General features: G+C 43.0%; 1 protein-coding gene across 3 annotated transcripts in view; it reads left to right on the top strand.

The window, feature by feature from the left end:
- Positions 1-25,711, top strand: part of LOC143021605 (uncharacterized) — a 477,388-nt gene that overhangs the window by 42,146 nt on the left and 409,531 nt on the right. The gene's annotated exons all lie outside the window — the stretch shown is intronic.

Raw genomic sequence — 25,711 nt, 5'->3', positions numbered from 1 at the left:
CCTCCTCCTCTTATTCTACTTCTTCTGCTCTTCAATGATCTATTGTATGCGAAACATCATCGACCTCAACAATGATCCTCTTTTGTTTTCCTTATGAACCCTTTTCGTGGTATTCAACGCCTCTATACTATTGCTGCCGTCTGGCGATGTTATTTAATTTATTATAATTTTTTATCCGTTGTCGACAACATTCATTCTTGTACAAATTTTGCGACCATCATCACCAACAGACCGTCGTACTGCAAGGAAGAATATACAATACTTAATTAGTTTAATTAATTTAATTGTTTTGTGGTCGCAAGGGCGTACAAATCGGAGTCTGGAAGAGTCTACAATTGAACAGCACTTGCAACCCATCGCTTCCACACGAAGCTGTGTCTACCTGTTACAAGGTTAAATCCAAGGTCTAAATATACAGGTCAGACCGTTTACATTCTTCTGCGCAGCTTCTGACGTCATTTGGCTGAGTCCATTTTCTCTTTGTGATACACTGAAGAAAACTGTGAAACGCCAAGGAAGACAGGAACTATAATATTTTATATATATTTATATATATATATTTTATATAATATTTGTCAGAATATAACTAATTGCGTGGAGCAGTGCGAGCGAAGGCAACGTCATTTTTGAACGACGGACCAGCTTCAACTGACAGCTATAGGACCCGCTAACCCCACTTTGAGCAGCCAGGTGACGTTCACGGGCCCGCTGCGCCAACTCCCTCGAAATTCGGTCGGAAGTGGTTAGACCTTATATTCTTAGATCTTGGTTAAATCTACGTCTAGACAGCTGGCTACCGCTGTTTCTCGTCTCGCTAGAAACAACAAGAGGCTCGGCAATATACATTGACACTTCGTGTTGGTGTCCATTTTCACAATATAATAGAAACAGATTTGCCGTGTAAATGATGCGCCCCTATTATGGGTGTGCTGTGCAGGGATGACCCATCATCCACGAGGAGCTAAGATGAGAGGGGAATAATGGATGATGGATTGGGTGGGAGTGGGTATGTGCCTTGGCTGGTTACCTCCCTTACAAAGTGAAAGAAACCCATGGTATATAGATAGATTGATCACAAACCCTGAAGAACCCCGCGTTATTCTCAATTTCCCAACACCACAGATACCATACGCGTCAAGGGGGCCCGACACTGAACCCTGAGGTACTCCGCGCGGCGGGACAGGCAAAACCACATATCAGAAAGGGCAAGGGTCCCTGTAACGAGCCTTAACGAATCCATGTTCTTGGATGTTCATTTTTTGATTGCACATCCTTCACGATAATCAGCAGAAATCTTGTCTATGAAACTTCCTCTATGGCCCAGGGCTGAAAGTGACCTTAAGACGGCTCGGTGGCGGCGGCGGCGGCGGCGGCGTGTTGATGTGGATGATTTTGTAAGATTCCTCCCCAGAAAGATGGGATTCGGGGGAGATGGGGGAGAGTAGGGACGCGTTAATTACATACTAGTCGTGATGTAAAGCTCCAGCTACGTCATAAAAGTAAATTGGTTCATTTTAATCTCGCGGGCTCGCTTACGACGGAATCCATAGTTTATTGGTTAATAATTGGTGTCTTCCAGCAGGCCAGATGGTCTCGTGTGCTCCTGGATCTCTTCAGGTCGGGACCTGGAAGTCTCTCAGAAGCATGAAAAAGCTAATAATGATATTGATGATAATGATAATAATAATAGTAATAAATACATAAATGAAAATAATAAATAGATAAATAGAATAGAAGTAGATAAACATTAAGTGTATAAAGACATACATAAAAAAAAACGAAAGATGAAAAATAGAACAAAATAAAAAGTAGTAGACAATAACATTAAGAATAATATAAATGATAATAACAATAATAACAGTAATAATAGTAATGATGATAACGACTGGTAAGTTATTTTGTTTCACGTCTTTCTTTGTCCTTAGAGAGATGGAAATCGTCTTGGGGGGGCAATCAGGACAAAATATATAAAGATCATCACGTTGTGTGGCTCGCCATAATAAAGACTCGGTGAAATTAGAATAGAGATTGAGCTAACCCTAGTACCATCGGGGAACTACTAGGTCGAGAATAGGGTGATACCTTTGTACGGCCTGGCTGGCTCAAAGCTATCGTCTTTACTTCATAATAAGCAGTCGCTAAGGCAAAGGTTCGAGTCCTTACGGTGGGGTTTATTTCCAGATTATCACATCCCAACAGGAAGTCCTGCTGACGGCTGACATAGAAAAGCTTGGCGTTAGCACATATTGTACTACATGTCCTGAGGGCTGACAAAAACCCGATGTACAACAATTGTACACTTGTACTACGAGTACAAGGCACGTGAGGATGTACACACCTGAAAACCGTCGATAGATTCCAGTAGGTGATTGGCATAGCCATGCCTAAAAGCGTTATCACACTAAGCTACTTTTCCTCCGATTGTTGGAGTAGCTGAGCAGCTCGTAGCTGGACGAAAATCATTTTCCTGAAGCATATCAAAAGACATTCTATGTAAATTGTTGAGAAAACAAAAATTAGTTTGTCACAGTGATTTGACGGCGGAAAGAATGCTGGAGGTGGGCGGTACCGCCAATGAATTGGAGGTCGGAGGAAAAATAGCCCAGTGTGCTAAGGCCTTGACTCTTCTCAGCCTCGATACCCAAGGATTACGATTACTTGGTTTTTTCAACAAATGCTCGGGGAATAGCTAAAACAATGAGGTTCTTTCGACATTGGAATGTCCTGTCCGGGTGGGACTGGTGATGTATATATATATATATATATATATATATATATATATATATATATATATATATATATATATATATATATATATAATTTTTTTTTTTTTTTTTTTTTTTTTTTTTTTTTTTTTTTTTTTTTTTTTTTTTTTTTTTTTTTTTAAGCAAGGTAGTGATCATTTTGATGTACTGTAACAGTTTGTGGGATCTTACTTTTTTCTAACTCCTCCCCCTTATTTTTAGCTGATAATACCTTTAGGAACAAAATGTTTTAGTACAGCATGGCTTCAAGGGAGTAATTATTGTGTAGAGGACATGACAAAATATAATATATATTTCTTTCGAATTTAACGAAATTATCTGTAGCAAATTAGTCACGTAACTGATGGAGAGGAATTGATTTGAACAAAAAAAGGTATAAATCATTCATCTTTAGTTCTAAGAAATCTAGTTGAAGATTTCTAGACTACAGTGAGGTGGTCGGACATAGAGTAACCTAGTAGGCTGTCTAATAGAGCGTGAGGCCGTTTATTATAAGTCCCCCATAATTCAGGCTTCAGGACACGACACCACGATTTGATGAATTACCGCTCGGGAATTAATCTTTATGTTTGACAGAGTTTATGACCGCTTGGTGGAAATGTGAATATCTTATCGGTGCGAGTTAAGGAATTGTATCGTCAGAAACGGCTGCCAAGCGGAGAGCGGGGTTGGTGAGGGGGGGGGAGATGTGTAGATGCATATGTTTCCATAATTATCTAAATATGGTAATGGTTATGGTTATTATCGTTGTTGTTATTATATTATTATCATTATTATTATTTTTATCATTGTTGGGTTTGTTATTGATGGTGTCAATTTCCTTTATAATATTGAAGACCGGTCTCAAATCACCCCCGTGTCTACGTTTTTTTTTTTTTTTTTTTTTTTTTTAGGAAGAATAGATTCATGTTTCATTCTATTTTCCTATGATTTATTTCTAATATTTGGAATCAGTTTTGTGGCTCGCCGTTGTACTTTTTGCAATCTGTCAGTGTCCTTAATGAGATTCGGTGACCATACGGAAACCGCATATTCCAAATGACGACGACAACCGAAGCATTTGGCAGTGAGAGGAGAAATTGAATTATAGAACAAAGGAGGTAAATTAATTCGAAGTGGAAAGAAAAATGTGATGATAAACGAGTATTTGGGGTTGAGTATAAAGAGAAGAATGTGAAGGAATGGTACTACTTAGTGTGGGCCTTATGGTCTCTTGCACTTTCCTTCATTCTTATGTTCTTATGAGTAATTCTTCGGGATAGCATGGAATAGAGAATTGGGGTTAAAGGGGGACAGAAAGGAAAAGTATGAGTGTGTTTGATAAATGTTTTAGGTGTTACGAGGATAGATAGAGGGAGAAGTGTAGAGGTGATGTGGGAACGGAGAGAGACAGAGACCTGTCGGATAGGAGTAGTTAGATCAGTGATGAGGTAGTTTAGACATATGGAAAGAATAAACGAGGTAATACCAACGAAAAGTGTAAGTAAATGCAGATGCAAAGAAAACTAAGAATGAGGTGGATGGATGGGTTGAAGTAGGAATTGGATGCAAGAGGAATGTCTGTCGAGCATGGAGAAGAGGAGGTTTATATATGGAAGAGATGACACAGTCCAAAGGGATTTTCTTTTTATCTGGACCAGAACTCGTCGAAAAAAAACGATAAATTATATCTACTGAAGACAAATAAGCATCAAAGCAACATACTGTAATGTATATCATCTGGTCATTTAGTTTGCTAGATTTATTCGCCTGTTGATCGCTTGCTTACTATTTTCTCATGTATTACTTATTGTGGGAAAAAAAAAATGAAAGCGATGTGTTGTAATGTATACCGTCTGGTAATCTAGTTTTCTAGATTTATTTGCCTGTTGAGCTTTTGTATTTTTTTATTTTTATATATTATTATTATTATTGTTATTATTATTATTATTATTATTATTATTATTATTACTATTATTATTATCATTGTTTAATTTATTTTTTATCTTTTTTTCTGACCTCGATGTGGCCGGGGGGGGGGAGGGGAAGGCTTCTTTGTGGCACTCTGTGATTTGGCACCTTGGCACCGTGACACGTTGTTGTTGCTCCGAATGATGATGTTCAGACTGGTGACGTTTTACGAGAGAGGGCGGCCTCCTCCTTCTCCTCCACGTGAGAGGGTGGGGGAGGGAGAGGGAAGTGTCCCATAAATCATGTTTTACAGAAAGGAGGAATGGCGAAGGAAAAACACTTAGGCGGAAAAAAAAAGGGGGGTTGCCTCTCTTCTCCAAACATCTCTTTCTTCTCCTTTGCTTTTTCTTTATCTTTATTCTTTTTCGTTTTGATATTATTTCTCTTTCATTTTGATATTATTTAACTTTCTTCTCTCTCTTTCCACTTTCTTCTTTTTTAATTTTTTCTTGTTATTCTTTTTTCTTTTTCTTTTTTTTTCTTTCTTTTTTCTTCTTTTTCATTTTATTAATTTTTCTTCTTTCCTCTCCTTGCTTCTTTTTATCTTTTTCTTATCTAATTTTTTTTTCTTCTTTTCCTTTTCTTTCTCTTTCTCTTCTTTCTCCTTCTCTCTCTTCTTCTGTTTCTTCATCATTTATTTCTTCCACTTTCTCTGCTTCCTCTGTTCCCCTTTTTCCTTCTTCCCGTCCTTGTTCCTTCTCTTATTTTTTCTTCATCCTCCTCCTCATTCTGTTCTTCTTCCTCTTATTTTTTCCTCTTCTTCCTCTTCTCTTATTCCTTCCCTTGTTTTTTCTTCTTCCTTTCCTTCATTCTGTTCTTATTCTTCCTTTTCTCTTTCCTATTTTTCTTATTCATTGTCTTAATTTATTTTCTTATTCCTTTTCTCTCATTTTTTCCTCTTCTTCCTCGTTTTTTTTTTCATTTCTTCTTCGGGGTTCGAGTGCTTTGATGACAGGAGGAAGAACATCTGAGGTAGTTGCGTTAGTTTGAGAATATTCATCGACAAGGATTTGAAAAGAGGTAGAGAGAGAGGGAGGGAGAAAGAGAAAGAGGGAGGAAGAAAGAGAGAGAGAGGGGGGGAGGGGTAGGTGTAGGTAACAAAAGTTCTACATTTAATTTTTCATCAATTCAGGAAAGGAATATCAGCTACATTATAAAGGAAAACGGGTTGCTTATATCGAGAAAACGGGATGGAGGGAGGGTGGGGAGTTAAATTGAAATTCATAATTGAAATTACAGTAATTATTTGCCCAGCTACTCAACATAATTGAATGTGGTTAATTAATCTCTTTGTTGACATCTGTGTTACCTTTGCGTGAGATTTGTCTGATGTTTCTCTGGTGCAAAGTCCTTCCCTCAGCTGGTTGAAATCGGTTGTTGTGTATTTAACCAGAAGAAAGTCTATGAAGGTTCTCACCGTGGTGATGAGGTGGACTATGGTAGCTGTAAATTCTTTCAGCAGTATGTTTGTCTTTGAACGAAAAAATATATAGAATGATAATAACAATAATGTCAATAATAATAATAATAATAATGATAATAAGGATAATAATAATTAATAATAATTAATAATGAATAATAATTAGTAATAATAGTAATAGTGACGATGGTGGTGATGGTGGTGGTGATGATGATGATAATGGTGGTGGTGGCGGTGATGATGATGATGATGATGGTGGCAGTGATGATGATGGTAATGATGATGGTGGTGGTGATTATGTTTTTTGATGTAATCACAAAACGATAATATTTACGAGCTAACCCGGAAAATATATAGAACTGAACAATTGTGTCATATTTTCCCCGTGCAGGTGTTGTATTTATGCAGCCACAGATGCTCTGGGACAGCTGTCCACGTACCCAAACACCTGAGAGTAGGATAGCAGATGTCCGTTCATTGACAGATGCTCGTTAACCCAAAAATTTAAAGACATGTGTTATTTAAAAACAGGTGTGCAAGCGTAATACAGGCATTCTCATATCAAAGTACCTATGATAGCATTTATAGCAATCGGAAATTCTTGGACAAGTATTCAGAAACAGGTGCTGAAACACCTGTTACAGGTGTGATGGCCGAGGTGGTAATCCTACTGTGACGGAGATGACGTAGATGTTGCTATATTTTGTGGTTACCCGTTGGCATTGTTATTCTCTACCTGCCCCATCGCCCCCCTCCCCCCTTTGCCACCCTCCCCCTATCTCCCCCCTTCCCCCCTTACAGCGACCATCCCCCCTGCGCACGGACACAAATTAAATAATATGAAAAATAAAATGATGCAAATATCACAATAAAATGTGGGGGACGCCATTGTGCGTGTGTGTGTGCGTGCGTGCGTACGTACGTACGTGTGTGCGTGTATGTATGCGTTAGTGCGTGTGTGTGTGTGAATGTGTGCGTGTTTGAGTGTGTGTGCGTGTGTACTTGCGTGCGTGTATGTGTACGTATGTGCTAGTGTGTGTGTGCGTGTGTACTAGTGTGTGTGTGTGTGTGTGTGTTTGTATGTGTACGTATGTGCTTGTGCGTGTGTGTCTTTCTTGCCCTTGTTTTATCACAAACACAACAACAACAACAATAACAACGATAAAAAGTGTCCTAAGTATGGAATGATGAATTGGAGAGAAACGGGACTCCACGAAGGCTGATTATTTCCTGTATACTACATCAGGTAAACACACACACACACACACCTCTCTAGCTTGCCTCTTTTATTCCTCTTCCTCTTTTCTCTCTTCACTCTCTACACTCTCATACCTTCATTTCCTCTCTACCTCTTTTCCTCTCTACCTCTTTTCCTTTTTTCGTCTTCTCTCCTTCTCTTCTTCACCTTTTCGCCACCTCTCTCTCTCTCTCTCTCTCTCTCTCTCTCTCTCTCTCTCTCTCTCTCTCTACCTTTTCCTCTCCAGTGACCTCATTCTGTCGCTGTTGTAGGGTCAGCAGAAAAGAATATCAGGTCAACAAAGTTTGTAATGCAATTTAGATGTAAGGAAATTTGTAGAATTAGATAAACGGAATTACTTTTTTTTTTTTTTTTTTTGCCCCCCCGCAAAAAAAAAAAAAAAAAAAAAAAGTAATAGGTATAGGGACCGAACCCCTGAGTTTCAACAGAGGCTGTCTTGTCTAACCACAGCGCAGTGCGGTGTCAAGTTAGGTAATTACATGGTAGTAATAGCGACAACATTTATATATTTATTAATTTACTCGTTTAATTTAATTGCATTTTGTTTATTTAGGTTATATATTTATGTATTCTATTAATTTGTCTATTTATATGCTTATCTATTTATATTTATTTATTCGTTTATCTATTTGTTTATTTATTTATTTATTCATTTGCTTATTTATTTACTTGATGAAAATTAATTATCATTCTCGTCCAAAATTTCAACGACCTGACGTCAGAGAGGGGGGAGGGAGGGAGGGAGAGGGGGTGGAGGGAGGAAGAGGGGGTGGAGGGAGGAAGAGGGGGTGGAGGGAGGAAGAGGGGGGTGGAAGGAGGGAGGGGACAGGAGGGGACAGACCTGAGGGGGCTCCTGACCCATCGTCTCCTCATCCACATGATCAAGTGTGTCATAAGCAAAGACGTAACCGCAGTAACCATATTTGACCCGCGGACCACAAATTGGCCCGGACCACACTTGGCCCAGACCACATTTTGGCCGGACCACATTTGGCCCGGACCACATTTTGGCCCGGGCCACATTTTGGCCCAGAGACAAGTTGATTGTTATATATATATATAACATATTCATTTATCATATTGAACTTCATTATTTCATGCTGTATATTATACCTGTTTTTTTTTTCTTGCAGGTGTGTGTTGAAAATTATAGTTAAATCTCCATGAAGACCAAGTTAAATGTGGTTTTTAACGTAAGTTGAAATGTGCCAGTTGGTTGTGTTTAAGTTGGACAAGTTCTGTGTTATCTAAGGAATGAAGAAATGCATTTGGAAAAGCTCTTTCTGAGATCATGACAAGATTATTTATTATGACGTGGTTATTAATTCTGTATTTGTTTATGTATTACAGTTTACTTGTTTAGTTTATTTGTTTCGTTAATTCATTTAATGACAAGATCTGAAACGGGTTTGGGATGGCTACATGTAAATAGTGTCTTCAATGAACTTCAATTTGTTTTTTTATATAACTTGAGGGAAAAGGGTACAAATGATTATTTTTTTGTCATTTACTTTTTATTTTATGTAATTTCTTGCGTGAGCGTGAATGGGTAAACTTGGCCTCTTTTTTTTTTTTTTTTTTTTTTTTTTTAAATGGATGTCGAGCGATGAAGGGGAAGGAATTCAAGTCCCAAACGAGTCTAAGGAATGTGTGCAATGCATCAGAAGAGAGAAAGATTGAAAAAGTTGATGGTGGAGGGGGGGAAAGAATGAACATGTTTTAGGGTCAGAAGTTTGTTACGAATCGTACGACAAGAGAGCGGGTGAAAAAGTGGCGAAAACGATTATGTGATTGTAGTAATGTCCGCAAAGAGATACAAACTGAGCTGCTCCAAATGAGGATGTATATGAAAAGTATCAAGAAAAGATAGCGGAGGTGAAGGTAAGAGAGGCCAAGAGTACACCTGATGCGAAGGTAAGGTAAATGTTTATAAGAGAATTTTGAAATTAATGAAAATATGCCACTGAAGGAAGTGAATCGCGTGTCGGGAGGTGAGTCTGGTAGAGAGGAGAGTGGGGAAGGGAGGAAACGGATAGTTGTTAGTAGACGATAGGGTGGTAAGAAGGAGATGGGGTGAGTATTTAGGAGTTCTTGTTTTGTTGTTGTTGTTGTTGTTGTTCTTCTTCTTCTTCTTCTTCTTCTTTCCTAGACTATTGATCGAGCAGTCCCGTCTCCCTAAGGAACAGGGAAGCCATTTTGTGGGAATTTTTCCACAGATTTGTGTCTGAGAAATTTGCTCACATGGTATGGACATATGAAGAATTATATGTTACAATGAACTTATTAGTGTATATGATAATTCTTTATTTTTGTGGGAAAAACTTGGAAATCCAGATTTCCTTATGGGAATTTTGTGGAAAAAGTCACACTCATTTGTGGGAACTGGCATAGATCACAGTTGGCAACCCTGCTGAGGAACGCTACAGCTAGAACGGGATTTGAACACAAATCCTTTATAGAATATATATCGTGGTCTTGGCGTGCATGATTGTATACAACCCAGTCTTCCATAACGTGTTGTACAGTATAGGGTGAAGTATTGCATCCTGGACAGTTATCTGTTATGCGGTCATCAGAGTCTTCGGTTTGGCCAGGTGAACTCTGTCCTCACAGAAGAGAGAGGATTCAGAGGGAGGATAGAGCCCTAGGTTGTGGTTCTGGCAGGTGTCAGAAGAATGTCTGTGATGAGTGAGGAGAGTGGTTAAGGTTATTGCATAGAAAACGGGGTACAAGTAATAGCGAATAGAAAAATGGAAGCTGACAAAGCACCAGGGATAGATGGGTTGTAGCCCAATCCATATAGTGGTGCCACAAAGACGAATAAAATCGGCTGGCGACAACAAAGACCAAAGGAAAGGTGCCACCAGGTATATAAGGCCGACATGTGAACTTTAGTTACGTCATCTGTGACGTCATTTAAAGATGACGTCAGACGATTGTATTCAAGTGAATGAGCATAACTGGGACACAACTGAATCTTGATATCAGCGATCGAGATCCCAACTGTATTCAGTTGATTAAAATCACCTGGCGACACGCAGAGAAAAATCTAACACCCAAGGCAAAGGTGACACTCTTCGTCGCAGTGAAGCGTACCCTGGTGTGGGAACGTCACCCCACATTATAGTAATGTGATTAGATAACGTATTAATTGTATAATTGTGTAAAACTGAATTTTAATTGAATTGTATTTGATGTTCATAATAATGCTCATGACAAAACATTAATGGCTACATGGTGGATGTAGGAATTGAAAAGGGACACACACGCACACACATACACACACACACACACACACACACACACACACACGTTCTCTCCCTCCCTCCCTGTTCTTCGTCTCTATGTTTCACTCTAGCCTACCCACCCCACCTCAGCCAATACGCCTTCATCAAAATCTCCTTTCCTGCAGTTCTTTCTCTCTCTCTCCCTCCCTCTCTCTTCCCCTCCCTCTCTCTGTTCTCTGTTCTCCCATTCTCTCTTTTCCTACGGCCTCACCTTCGCTCATCGGTACGAAAGCGTTTGTAATTCGCAGGTCATCCTACACCAAATGGCGACAGTACTTTTCATTTCCAAACGCTCTAGATGTTGTGCTTTCCCCAGCGTCCTCGTCGCCGGTGAAGGCGACAGATCATGTTGACGTTTGAGGGATGAAAGAATCGCGGCGGCTGGTCTGGTCGCTGAGGCACTCTGGGACGCTGCCTGAGTGGTGAGGCTAGACGGGCGGGCTATCCCTCCTAAGCCAATTAGGCAATTCGATGTCCAAATATTAAGTAGTGGAGGTGGGGGAAGGGGAGGGGAGTAGGTGTGTGGTAGAGGATGCAGATAAGTTGGGAGGGTGGGGCTTTGTTAAGGTTATATGTAATAATTCTGTCTTCCACTTCTGCATCCATTGTATACTCTCTCTCTCTCTCTCTGCGCATTGCAGATTCTTATATCAATAAAACCGTTGTGTGTTAACCATAATAAATGCAGAAACCTTCTCATGTTATCGGAAGTGATTGAGTATTGACACTTTTATTTTTATTATCATCATCGTTATCATTAATTATTATCATTATTGTTATTATTATTATTGTTATCATTATTGTTGTTATTTTCAAAACTTTCCTCTCTGTACCTCTTTCCACCATGGTTCCGTTGTTTGACATCGTTCTCCATTTTGCATTACCGTTGACCAAGTATTATCATATTGTTCTATTGTAGAGTTACTCTTTTCGTGTTTGCGTGTTTGTTTTGCTTGTTTTTGTGTTCGTTTATTTTTTTTCATTATCTATCTATTGCTCATCCGGCTTCGTTATAGACCTAAAGGTCACATGTCGGCCTTTGGCCTTTGTAATCGCAATCATCAGTTTTTATCCATTGCAATCCAGTGTAATTGATTGTACTCTTTCTTACGCGCCCTCCTCTTCATCCGCCTTATCCTCATCCTCCTCATCCGCTTCATCATCTTCATCCGCCTTAGCATCCTCTTCATCATCCTAATCATCATCCATCTCATCCTCTTCATCATCCTCATCATCCTCATCATCTTCATCCTCACCCGCTTCATCCTCTTCATCATCCTAATCTTCATCCACCCCATCCTCTTCATCATCCTCATCCGCTTCATCCTCTTCATCCATCTCATCCTTTTCATCATCCTAATCCGCCTCCTCCTCCTCTTTCTTCTCCTTCCTTTCCTCCTCCTCATTATCGTTATCCTTTTCCTCCTCCTCATTACCATTATCCTTTTCCTTCCCCTCTTCTTCCTTATCATCATCATCCTCTTCTTCATCATCTACTTCCTCCTTCCCCTCTTCTTTTTCTTTCTTCTCTTCCTGATCTCATTCCTCCTCCTCCTGTTCTTATTTCATCTCTTCTTCCTCTTCCTACTCTTATTTCTCCTCTTCTTCTTCCTCCTCTTCTTCTCCTTCCCCCTCTCTCTCTTCTTCCTCCTTCTTTCCACCCTTCTCCTATCTCCTTTCTTCCCTTCTTCCGCCTCCTCTCCTCGTTTTCTTCTTCTTCTTCGTCTTCTTCTTCTTCTTCTTTGTTTCTTATGTTTTTCTTTTACTTTGTTCGCGTCCGCCCCGTCTATCGTCTTTACTTCTTTACTTGAGCTTCACTTTCACTTATCCCCTCTTCCTCCTCCTCCTCCTCCTCCTCCTCCTCCTCCTCCTCCTCCTTCCCTCCTTGCTTCATCTTTTTCTCCTCCCTTATTTTCTTTTCCTCCTCTTTCTCTCTTCTCCTCTTCGTCTTTGTCTTTTCTTCCTGCCCCTTTTATGTTCTTTGTTCTTTGTTTTTGTACTCTTTATTTTCATATCCTTTTTGCCTTCTTTTTGTCTTCTTCTTCTTCTTCTTCTTCTTCTGTTCCTCCTCTCCCTCCTCCTCCTCCTCTTCTCCCTCCTCCTCCTCCTCTTCTCCCTCCTCCTCCTACCCTGTCATACGCTTTCTCTTCCTCTCGTCCACACGCGAATACTAACAGCTCCCCCTCTCCCCTCCCCCTCTCCCCTCCCCCGTCCCACCCCCTCCAACCCCCGAAACATGTAAAAACACTCTTACGTTGAAGGCAGGAAACGCACGCAAATATTACATTTTACCCCCTCCCCCGTACCCCCTTCCAGCCCCCCTTCCCCCCGGGGGGGAGAGGGGGGAGGGGGGTACCGGTGTTGTAGACATGGACCAGACACACACGTACACAGACACACACGAACACAGACACACACGCACAAAGACACACGTACACGTACACACACATACATGTGCGCGCGAGCGAGCGTGTCTAACTTGGTATGATTGTTTTTTAGTTGAAGTCTTGTGGATAGCGTCGCTTAGGTGAAGTCCTGGGGGTACCGTGTAATCTTCTCCGGGGGCACGCCCTAGGGTGGTGCCCCTTCCACCCTTCAGGGTCGCCCCCTTTCCTTAACCTTTCTTGCCAAAGGGGCTTACGCCACAAGACGCTTCACTACGAAAGAAGATTCCGTTCCCGGGTTGGCAGTGTTGTTAGGCATCGTCGCTAGCCACTGGGTCTGTGTGCTGAGGAGGGAGGGTGAAGACAACGCGCCACAGTGAATGATAAGGTTTTGTGTCGTTCGTAGGCTGATGTAAGAGTTCATATATTTGAACAAGAAAAGGATGATCATAACGACTGTGCATAAAGAACATATGAACGTACGAAATGGTGAACGTTCAGATGTTTTATGTCACGTTTACTGATACCATTTTTTTTTTTTTTTTTTTTTAGGAACGGCAAATAGTTTGTTGTCTTTTGTTACGGATATCTGTGTCTGTGTGTCTCGTCTGTATAGAGGAGGAGTGGGAGGGAGAGCGTGGGAGTCTGTGTGAGAGGAAGTGGGGGAGAAGAATATAAAACAGACACAAACACAGACAGACAGACAGACAGACAGCGAAGCAGAAATGACCAAAGTTCTGTGATTGTCAGTTTGCTGTTGGTGCAACCTCTCACAGATTCGGATTTTCTTCAAAGACAGTGGAGACAATGAAGTTAGGGTAAACAAATTAAGATGCTCTAAGGGGTAAAGGATTTGGTTACTGCCATGTATATATAGATATATATATATATATATATATATATATATATACACACACATAATTACCAACCACAATTCACTTTAATTCTAAGCCATCAGCATTGAGAAACTGAGAAACTCAAGGAGGCGGCGCAATCGGTTAAGTCACTGTCAATTGTTACGTGCTAGCAGAGATTCGAGTCCTTAGCTGTACCACGTATCAATTTCTGTATGTATGCCTCCTCGAGTTTCTCGATGTTGATGGCTTAGAATTAAAGTGAATTGTGGTTGATAAATGTAAATCTGTTCACTGAGACTCATTCAGTGTTGTACATATATGTGTATATATATACAGTATATATATATATATATATATATATATATATATATATATACATATATATATAGATATATATATGTATATATATATGTATTATATATGTTAAATATTTTATATATATATGTATTACTATTTGTATTATATATATGTATATATATGTATATATATATGTATATATATATGTATCTATAGTTTTCCATTTAATATATATAGCTTTCGTCTTCAAAGAGACATCATCAGGATTTACATAATTTCTGCAATAATGAATACAAAATATGTACATATAAGTTACAAAATATAATATATATATAAAATACAATATATATATATATGTATATACAGGGTGCGGCAGGTATTTGAGAACGCATCTTCTAAGTGGTCTAGTAGTTTAGACACCATAGCTAACCACTCCTTTTTACAGCTGAAAATGGACAATCAAATATTACCCAAGAAATGAAAAGGCTATCCGCAGTTATCCCATCTATAGCAGCTGGGGCATACTAATTCTGAAATTGCTGCCTTCCTTAATGTTGGGGGGTCCTTCGTTTATAAGGTCAGAAGGGAACTTGTGGGGGGTGCCAGGAGGGGAGGGGGAGAGGGGACCTCAATGTAAACAATGTCTCCCGATGATCGGACAGCTGTATCAGAATTTAATGCTATTCAATCGGCAATTATAGCCCTGGGCAGAGTCCCTGATGTGGAATGCCTCAAGAGATTTTCAACCTTCTAGGTCCATTCGACTGTTACGAATAATTTTGTCGTATGTGAATCCGAAGAGGACAGTTCATGTCACAGAAGACACGTGAGAACGAGTCATCAGGGCCAGACGTCCTTTTGAACAAGTTAAAACATCCTGAAGAACCAGGAATCCTTTGGTTCTTCTCTGATGAGAAGAACTTTGTTCAGGACCAGAAGGTGAATAGGAGGAACGATCGTTGGTTGTGTCAAACTGCAGGTGAAGTTCCAACGTTATGCATACTAAATTTCCAGCACAGTGATGGTTCTGAGTAAAGTCGTGAGCAGTGAAGGCGATGTGATGCCTCCCTTTTTTTGTCACCAAGGACTTCGTGTCAACAGCTTCTTACACTGAAGTGTATGGAGACTGTTGTATATATATGGATGTATATATATAGGCCGTACGTATTATAGCAAGACTCTGCTCCATATATATAGCTCACACATATATGAATGGATGGCCTCCAATATTTCATGACCACGTATATATATATGTGGCCCCCTATATATGTCAATGCTATATGGACTATATATGTTTGGGGCGTAGTTGAGAGGGAGTATATATCGTATATATATATACACTATATATCTCTCCAAGAAGTCATATATCGCTGCAATGGCTATATATATATGAGTCAATATATATGTATATATATATTAGACGTCATATATGTATATATATATGACAATATATATATATATATATAGTGCATATATGCTTTGTGTGTATGTGTATACTTACAATATGTACATGTGTATATATATACTATAAACGTTATATAAACCTTATTACAAACAATCTCCTATATGTTCTCAAATATGTGTGTGTGTGTGTATACATATAAATATATATATATATATATATAGATACATATATAGATATATATATATATATATGTGTATATATATATATGCACATATATATATGTATATATATGTATATATATATGTATATATATATATATATGTGTGTGTGTGTGTGTATATATATATATGTATATATATATATACATGTATATGTATATATATATATATGTATATATATATGTATATATATGTGTATATGTATGTATATATATATATATACATACATTTTGAACAACCACATTGCACTTTAATTCAAAGCCATTAACATCGGGAGACCCGATGGAGGCTAACATGCAGAAAGTGAAATGCGGAACTGCCAAGGACTCAAACCCGGTTAGCGCATGACAAGTGCAGTAGTAACCTACCGATTAGCGTAATCGGTAAGTCACTACAGCACTTGTCATGCGCTAGCCGGGTTCGAGTCCTTGGTAGTACCACATTTCAATTTCTGCATGTTAGCTTCTATCGGGTCTCCCAGCTATTAAAAGGCTCTTCACCTCTTCCTCAATTCCTCTTACCCTTTCCCTCTCCCCCCTTTCCCTCTCCCCCTTCCCCTCCCCCTTCCCCTCTCCCCCTTCCCCTCTCCCCCTTCCCCTCTCCCCCTTCCCCTCTCCCCCTTCCCCTCACCCTCTCCCCACTTCCCTCTCCCCACTCCCCCTCCGTTCCCCCTCACGACTCCTCCCTCTTCCCCTCCCCCTCACCACTCCTCCCTCTCCCCCTTCCCCCCTCACCACTCCTCCCTCTCCCCACTCCCTCTCCACTTTCGCACTTCTCCAAGTATTCTCCCCCCTTTCCCTCCTCCTCTCGCTTTCTCCCCTTACTTCCTTCCACCTCTTCTCGCTGTCCCCTCCCCTCTTCCCCCTCCTCTCACTCCCCCCCTTTCCCCCTCTTCTCACTCTCCCCTCCCCTCGCTCTCCCCTCTCCCTTCGATCTCCCCCTTCCCTCGCTCTTCCCCCTTCCCTCGATCTCCCCCTTCCCTCGATCTCCCCCTTCCCTCGATCTCCCCCTTCCCTCGATCTCCCCCCTCTTCCCTCGTCCTCCCCCAGCCTTCTGATAAGTCTCAACATGTCTGCCTTGTCGTCCAGCTGTCTGTCACTAAAACACTACCTCCTCCTCCTCCTCCTCCTCCTCCCCTCTCCTCCTCCCCTCCTCTTCTTCCTCCCTTTCCTCCTCATCCCTTTCCTCCTCCTCCCTTTCCTCCTCCTCCTCGCTTCCTCTTTCTCCTCCCTACTTCCTCCTCCCCTCCTCCCTCCTCTTCTTCCTCCCTTTCCTCCTCCTCCTTGCCTCCTCCTTCTCCTCTCTGCCTCCTCTTCCTTCTCCTCATCTCCTTCTACTCCTACTACTACTATCCTCCTCCTACTCCTCTCCTCCTCCTCCTCCTCCTCCTCGCTTTCTCTCCTTCTCTTCCGTTCTCTCTCTCTCTCTCTCTCTCTGTCTGCTCGTTTCTTTCTCTCTTCTCCTCCTCCTCCTCCCCCTCCCCCGCTTGTCCTCCCTTTCTCTTCTCGTTTATCCCACCCCGTCTTTCACCCTTAAAGACTCCCCTCCTCCCGTCTGCTTCCCCTCTTCTTCCCCTCCTTCTCCCCTCCCCTCCTCTTCCTCCTCCTCCTCCTCGTCCTCCTCCTTATCTCCATCTTCTACCTCCCGTTCCTTTTCTATTTCTTCTTCTTTCCCTCTTCCCCTCCTTCCCTACCCCTATACCTCTCTCATTCCCTCCTCCTCTTCCCCATCCTCTTCATTTTCTCCCGTTTCCTCTCCTCCTCCTCCTCCTCCTTCTCTCCTTCCCTTCCCTTCCCCATTCCTCCCCTTTCCTCTTTCCTCCTTTCCCCATCCTCTTCTTTCTCTCCCTCTTCCTCCTCCTCCTCCTCTTGTCCTTCACTTCCCTTCCCCATTCCTCCCCTTTCCTCTTTCCTCCTTTCCCCATCCTCTTCTTTCTCTCCCTCTTCTTCCTCCTCTTCCTCTTTCTCTCCCTCTTCTTCCTCATCCCTCATTTTCATCCCTCCTCCTCCCTTTCTCTTTCCCTTTTCTCTTTCCCTTTCATTTCTCCCCCTTCACCCCTCTTCTCTTTTCCCTCTTTTCCTTCTCTTTCCCCTCTCTTCCCTCTCTTTCCCCTCTTAAGCCTGCTGCTACTCCTACTCCTGCTTTTGCTCTAAGTCTTACTCTTCCTCCTCCTCTTCCTCCTCCTCTTCTTCCTCTACATCCTCCTCCTCTTTCCCCTCCCTCTTCCTCTACAGTCTCTTCCTTTTTTCTTTACTCCTTCTCTCTTTACTCCTCTTACTTCTTCTTCTTGCTCCTTCTCTAGATCCTCCTCCTTCCTCCCTCTCCTCCTCCACCACCTCCTCTAGATCCTACCTCCTCTTTCCGTTCTTCCTTCTCCTCCTTCTCTTCTTCCTCCTCCTCCTTTTCTTCATTTTCCTCCTCCTTTCCTTCATTTTCCTCCTATTCCTTCTCTTCCTCCTCCTCCTTCTCCTCCTCCTCCTCTTCCTCCTCCTTTTCTTCCTACTTCTCCTCTTCCTCCTTTTCTTCCTCCTTCTCTTCTCCTCCTCCTCTTCCTCTTCCTCCTTCTCTTCCTCCTCCTCCTCCTCTTACTCCTCTTCCTACTCTTCCTCCTCCTCCTTCTCTTCCTACTCCTCCTTTTCCTCCTCTTCCTACTCTTCCTCCTCCTCCTTCTCTTCCTACTCCTCCTTTTCCTCCTCCTCCTTCTCTTCCTACTCCTCTTCCTCTTCCTTTTCCTCCTCTTCTTCCTTTTCCTCTTCCTCCTCTTCTTCCTCCTCCTCCTCATCTTTCCTCCTCCCTGGCTCTCCCTTGATTTCTTCAGCTTCTTCCCCCTCCCCCTCCTCCATTACTTATTCTCATTATATTCTTCTTCTTCTTCTTGTGCGTCATCCGTTTCTTTTCCTTCTCATTTCTTCCTTCCCCTCTTCCTCGCTTCGTCTCGGTGAGCTCTCCCCTCGTACGTTTCCCCTCTCTCTCTCTCTCCCCTCGTCTCCCCTCTTCTTCTTCTTCTTCTTCTTCTTGGCTCCCCTCCGTCTCTTCCCCTCTTCATTCCGTCATTCCTCTTCTTCGCCATCTACTTAGCGTTAGTCAGGTTTCTCTCTCTTTCTCTCTTCCTCTCTCTTCCTCCCACCCTCTCTCTCTCTCTCTCTCTCTCTCTCTCTCTCTCTCTCTCTCTCTCTCTCTCTCTCTCTCTCTCTCTCTCTCTCTCCCTCGCTTGTACCAAAGGATAGAGGCGCTAGTTTCCAACGATGAATCACTCTTCTTCCTCCTCTTTCTCTCCCTCCTCCTCTTCCTTCTCTTCTTCCTCCTTGTCCTTCTGTTTCTCCTCCTCCTCTTCCTCCTCCTCTTCCTCCTTGTCCTTCTCTTCATCTTCCTCATTCTCCTCTTCTCCATCCTCCTCTTCCTCATCCTCTTCCTCATTGCCCTTCTCTTCCTCCTCCTCTTCCTCCTTGTACTTCTGTTTCTCCATCCTCCTCTTCCTCATCCTCTTCCTCGTTGTTCTTCTCTTCCTCCTTGTCCTTCTCTTCATCTTCCTCATCCTCCTCTTCTCCATCCTCCTCTTTCTCATCCTCTCCCTCGTTGTCCTTCTCTTCCTCCTCCTATTCCTCCTTGTCCTTCTGTTTCTCCTCCTCCTCTTCCTCCTTGTCCTTCTCTTCCTCCTCCTCTTCCTCCTTGTCCTTCTCTTCATCTTCCTCATCCTCCTCTTCTCCATCCTCCTCTTCCTCATCCTCTTCCTCGTTGTCCTTCTCTTCCTCCTCCTCTTGCTCTTCCTCTTCTCTATTCTCCTCTTCTCCATCCTCCTCTTCTCCATCCTCCTCTTCCTCATCCTCCTCTTCCTCATCCTCCTCTTCCTCATTCTCCTCTTCCCATCCTTCTTTTCCTCGTCCTCATCTTCCTCCTCCCTTTTTCTCATCCTCCTCTTCCTCGTCCTCCTCTTCCCACATCCTCTTCCCATCCTCCTATTCCCATCCTCCTCTTCCTCCTCCTCCTCCCCTTCCTCCTCCTCCTCTTCCTCATCCTCCTCTTCCCATCCTCCTCTTCCCATTCTCCTCTTCCTCATCCTCATCTACTTCTTTTCCCTCCTCCTCTTCCTCACCCTCTCTCTTCCTTATCCTCCTCTTCCCCATCCTCATCTCTTTCCCCTTCCTCTCCTCCCCCTCTCTCCTTCCCTCCTCTCTCCTCTCCTCCTCTCTCCTCTCTTCCCATCTTCTCTCCTCCCCTCCTCTCTCCTCTCCTCCCCTCCTCTCTCCTCTCCTCCCCTCCTCTCTCCTCCCCTCCTCTCTCCTCTCCTCCCCTCCTCTCTCCTCTCCTCCCCTCCTCTCTCCTCCCTTCTTCTTCTCCTTACCCGCCCTCTCCTCCTCCCCTCCTCTCCTCCTCCTCTTCTCTTCTCCTCTCTCCTCTCCTCCTCCCCTCTTCTACTCTTCTTACTCCTTGTACTCCTCTTCCTCCTTGTCCTTGTCTTCCTCCTTGTCCATTTCTTTCTCCTCTTCCTCCTTGTCATTTCCTACCTCCTTGTCCTCTTCTTTCTCCTCCTCTTTATCCTTTCCTTCCTCCTTGCTCTCTTCCTCCTTGTCCTTCTCTTCCCACTCCTCTTACTCCTTGTTACTCTCCTTTTACTTTTCCTCTTTCCTCTTCCTCCTCTGCTCTTCACTATCCTCTACCTCTCCATCTTCCCTCTTCCCAATCTCCTCCTTCACATCATCTTCTTCCTTGACCTCCTCCTCCTCCTCCTCCTACCTCTCCTCTTCTTTCTTGTACTCCCCTTCAAAACTGTTCTTCCTCCTCCTCCTCCTCCTCCTCCTCCTCCTCCTCCTCTTCATATTTACCCACTGTCTTTCTCTTCTTCCTCCTCCTCTTTCCCCTCCTCCCTGCATTCATTTAAGTTCATCTTTCCCTCCTCCTCCTCCTCCTCCTCCTCCTCCTCCTCCTCCTTCTTCTTTTTCATAACTACTAGAACTTTCTTCTTCTTTTTCCTTTCTTCCTTTCTTTCTTTCTTTTTCTTATTGTTAAACCCACCAATCTGCTTTCACTGGTTGCCACAATCTCCTCTTCCTCCTCCCTTCCTCCTCCTCCTCCTCTTCTTCTTCCTCTTCCCCCTCCGCTTCCAATTCCTCCCCTCTATGTACACCACATTCCATATGCTAACTCCCCCCACCCCACCCCCCACATCCCTTTCTTCCGCCATCTCCCCCTCTCCGTATCTGCTCTATTACTCTGTTCCTCCCCTCCCCCTCCCCTAATTCGTCTCCTCTCTTCCTCCCCCTCCTCCCTCCTCCCTTCCTCTCCTCCACCCCTCCCCCTCCCTTAATTCGTCTCCTCTCTTCCTCTCCTCCTCCCCTCCCCTCCCCTAATTCGTCTCCTCTCTTCCTCCCCTCCTCCCCTCCTCCCCTTCCTTTCTCTTCTTTCCCCTTCCTCTCCGCCTACCCTCGTCTCTCCTCCCTTCCTCTTCTTTCCCCTTCCTCTCCTCCTCCCCTCCTCACCTCCTCTCCTCCTCCCCTCCTCCCCTCCTCTCCTCCTCCTTTCCTCTTCTTTTCCCTTCCTTTTCTTCACCCTCTTCCCCTCCTCCCCTTCTCTCTCCTCCCTTCTTCTTCTTTCCCTTTCCTCTCCTCCTCCCCTCCCGTCTTCTCCTCCTCCTCTCCTCCTCCCCTCCTCTCCTCCCCTCCTCTTCTCTGTCCTCCCTTTCTCTTCTTCCCCTTCCTCTCCTCCTCCCCTCGTCTCTCCTCCCTTCCTCTTCTTTTCCCTTCCTCTCCTCCCCTCCTTCCGTCCTCACCTCCTCCCTTCCTCACCTCCTCCCTTCCTCTTCTTTCCCCTTCCTCTCCTCCCCCTCCTCCCCTCCTCCCTTCCTCTCCTCCTCCCTTCCTCTCCTCCTCCCTTTCTCTTATTTTCCCTTCCTCTCCTCCTCCCCTCCTCTCCTCCTCCTGTCCTTTTCTTTCCCCTTCCTCTCTTCCTCCCCTCCTCCCCTCTTTTTCTTCCCCCTTCTTCTCTTCCTTCTGTCCTCTCGTCCTCCCGTACTCTCCTCCTCTCCTCCTCCCGTCTTCTCCTCCTCCTCTCCTCCTCCCCTTCTCTCCTCCCCTCTTATACTCTTCCCCCTCCTCTCCTCCTCCCCTCATCACCTCTCCCCTCATCTTGTTTCCCCTTCCCTTCTCCCCTCTTTCCTCATCGTGGGTAATCTTACCTCTTCTTCGTTCTTTCTTTTTTCTTTTTTTTTTCTTTTTTCTTTCTTCTTCTTCTTCTGCTCTCCCCTTCGTCTCTTACGTCATTGCCCCTTTCGTGTTTCCTTCTTCTTCTTCTTCTTCTTCTTCTTCTCCTTCGTTTTTCTTTTCTGTTTCCAATCCTTCTCTTTCATTGGTTACTCATACTTTTCCTTCCTGTTTTTTTTTTCTTTCTTTCTTTTTCTATCCCCCGGGCATGTTGACACCATATTTTATAGCTGAGCTCTCTCTCTCTCTCTCTCTCTCTCTCTCTCTCTCTCTCTCTCTCTCTCTCTCTCTCTTCATCTCTCTCTCTCTCTTTCTCTCTTCATCGCTCTCTCTCTCTCTCTCTCTCTCTCTCTCTCTCTCTCTCTCTCTCTCTCTCTCTCTCTCTCTCTCTCTCACACACACACACACACACACACACACACACACACACACACACACATTTTTCTTATCCGTGGTTTTCACGAATTCGCCATATTCTCTCTCTCTCTCTCTCTCTCTCTCTCTCTCTCTCTCTCTCTCTCTCTCTCTCTCTCTCTCTCACACACACACACACACACACACACACACACATTTTTCGTATCCGTGGGTTTCACGAATTCGCCATATTCTCTCTCTCTCTCTCTCTCTCTCTCTCTCTCTCTCTCTCTCTCTCACACACACACACACACACACACACACATTTTTATATCCGTGATTTTCAAGAATTCGCCATATTTCTCTCTCTCTCTCTCTCTCTCTCTCTCTCTCTCTCTCTCTCTCTCTCTCTCTGTCTCCCACCCTCTCTCTCCCTTTCTCCCTCCTTCGCTTTCTCTCCCTCCCTCCCACGCTTTTGATCTCAGTGTCGCCTCCCCCCTCGCCCCCGCTCCCAAACCTCCCACCTCTCCCTCCTGGTTCCCACTTCCTCACCTTCTTCCTTTTCTTTTTTCTTCATCCTTTTCTCACACTCTCTGCCTCTTCTTCTTCCTTGGGGCTAATTCTCCTGCCCCACTCTTTCTCTCTCTCTCTCTCTATCTCTCTCTCTCTCTCTCTCTCTCTCTCCTCCTACCCTTCTTCTTATTCGTCTTTTCTCGATTTTTCTTTCTTGCATCTTTTTCTCCTTTGCTTTCTCCTTCCTTCCTTCCTTGCTCCACTTTTTATCAGACTCATCCTTCTCCTTTTCTTCTTTTTCCTCTCTCTCTTCCTCTCTTCCCATCAGCCGAATTAAATCGCCTGGCGACAGAGAGACAGAATGAAATTTACAAGTCGGTCTTGGTAGAGAAAGGACGAGGCCAAACCTGGAGGAGTTTTAGTGTACCTGGGTTCGAGTCTACTCCTCCTCCCCCAGGTAGCCAGTCCATCTACCGTCGGGATGGTGGTGGTCTACGTTATCTACTCTTGTTTTTGTCCATCGCGGCCCCAACCCGTTTCCGTTCCAGGCGGCCTTGATGTGGGACGAATTCCAGGATCCTGGAATAGAGATAGAGGCAGGCCCTTGAGGTAAAGAAATAAAAAATAAAACAAAAAGATAAATAAAAATTAAAAAATAAATAAGTAAATAAAAAAAATAAAGGGGAGAGGTAATTAAATTCGTTACTGGATGCTTAATAGAATCGTCCTGTGCTCACCAGAATAAAATTGTTAAAGTCTGACACTTTCTTAAAAGGTGTTTGCGTTGTCTTCAACCCCCTTCTTGCCTGAATAAAATCTCCTGGGATTAGCCAGAATAAAAGCAGGGGCAGAACTCGTAATAGTAAATTTAGATTGAATTTTTTTTAGATTTAAGAAGGAAATATGTAAGAACTGGTCAGCCAATAGAGACAGATGGTAATGGAAATGGAACTACCAGGTGTAGGCCTTATGGTCTCTTGTGTCTCGAGGCCCACACTGGCACCAGAGTAGGAGTACCTTAAGGTCAACCTTGTAACTTTGTCCTTGTTGAAAGGGGTGGAGTTTGTGACGTCGACTGGAGTGATACTCCACATGACGTCACCTCGAGCGACCTTGTGACCTGACCACACGTACGGGTCAGCGACTTGTTCGGTTCGTGTCTACCACCACCACTACCACCCCCACCATCACCATCACCAATTCTATCAGCATCACTATCATCACCACAACCACCACCAATATCACCATCACCACCACCACAACCTCCAACATTATCACCACAGCCACCAATATTACCACCACCACTTCCACCCCTACTACTACTACTACTGCCACCTCTTTCACCACCACCACTATCACCACAAAAATCCGTGTTAGCACCAGCAACAGGCCCTTCCCAGTGCCGGGCCAGGGAGACAGGCGTCTTTAGGGTCGAGGCCTAATGTAGTTTGATAAGAAATCTCGTCCTTGCCAACTCCCAATGACCAGACAGGGACGATGGAAGGCGCCAACAAAAATGGAAGGAGTTTGGGTGGGGGGGAAAGGAGGGAGGAATGGGGGGGATATTGGGAAATTGAATGAAAAGACTAGGGAGGTGAAAATGTTGCCCCCCACTCCCTCCCACCTCGGTTCCTATGCTCCCCTCCTTCTCTCATCCCCCCTTCCCTCCCTCGTCCCCCCCCCAACCTTTCCTCGTCCCCCCTCCAAGTCACAACAATTAGGTGTTGGGGGGGGGCAAGGGAGGGAGGGAGGGAGGTGGTGTTAGATTGAGATATACATAATTGGGGTATACATAATTCAGGTATACATATTATACAGTATATGCAATTATATATTCCAATCTGGCTATTGTATGATGAATATATGCATTGCAGACTTTATATTGTTTATTCGTTGGCTTTGATGCAAATTTTGTCTTTTTAGTTTTCATCGTGACGAATTTGCAAAAATGGTCGATTATATATATATATATACATATATAAAGTATTTATTTCATCTTTATTTGTGAGGGTAATAAAATACTATCATTATTATTATCATTATTACATTCATTAATGTTATTATCATTATTATCATTATTATTACTGTTATTTATTATTATTATTTCTATTATATTTTTCATTATTATTGTTATTATTCTTATCATTGTTATTGTTGTTAATTGTTACAGTTGTTGTTATTGTTATCATTATGATGACTTGTTTCCTCATGACGTCACAGTGGCGCTTAGGAAGCTGCAGGCATATCTAGATTTACTTAAATATTAGAAGTTATAGTCCAGTATAGTGAGCCATCGTTTAATTTTATTTTCTTTGTTTATTTATTTATTTAATTCTTCGTTTACTAGTTTATTTGTTCATTTCTTTGTTTATTTATTTATTGTTTATGGAGGATTCTAGTTTATCAACTATTGTTTGTTTAAATTAATTTATGTTTATTTGTTTTTGTGTTTTGATCCATGTGCTGTGCAAGGGGGGGTGAGTCCATAGTTGAATAAAATCGCCTGGCGGCAGTTAGAATAATATACGTACTTTTCGTGAATAGCAGTAACTGTGCTGTGTACTATTTTACCACGCTGTAACTACCGTTACTATCCATTCGGGGTAGGGGGAGACTATCTCACTGATGAAGTAGAATAGTAGAAATGGTAGAGAAAAAAAAAATTAAGGATTTCAACACATCAGAGGGACTGTCGAAATGAAAAAAAAAATAGAGATAGATCTCAAATTATGAAATTGATACTTGCCTCCGGCCCGTAGGGGTACCAAATTGAAATGGTCTCCCCCCCTCCCCCTGTATAGTTTTG

This window comes from Oratosquilla oratoria, chromosome 3 (genome assembly GCF_046742065.1).
Source record: "Oratosquilla oratoria isolate Oo_2021 chromosome 3, ASM4674206v1, whole genome shotgun sequence".
Taxonomy (NCBI): domain Eukaryota; kingdom Metazoa; phylum Arthropoda; class Malacostraca; order Stomatopoda; family Squillidae; genus Oratosquilla; species Oratosquilla oratoria.
This window is presented reverse-complemented; position numbering and strand designations above follow the sequence as displayed.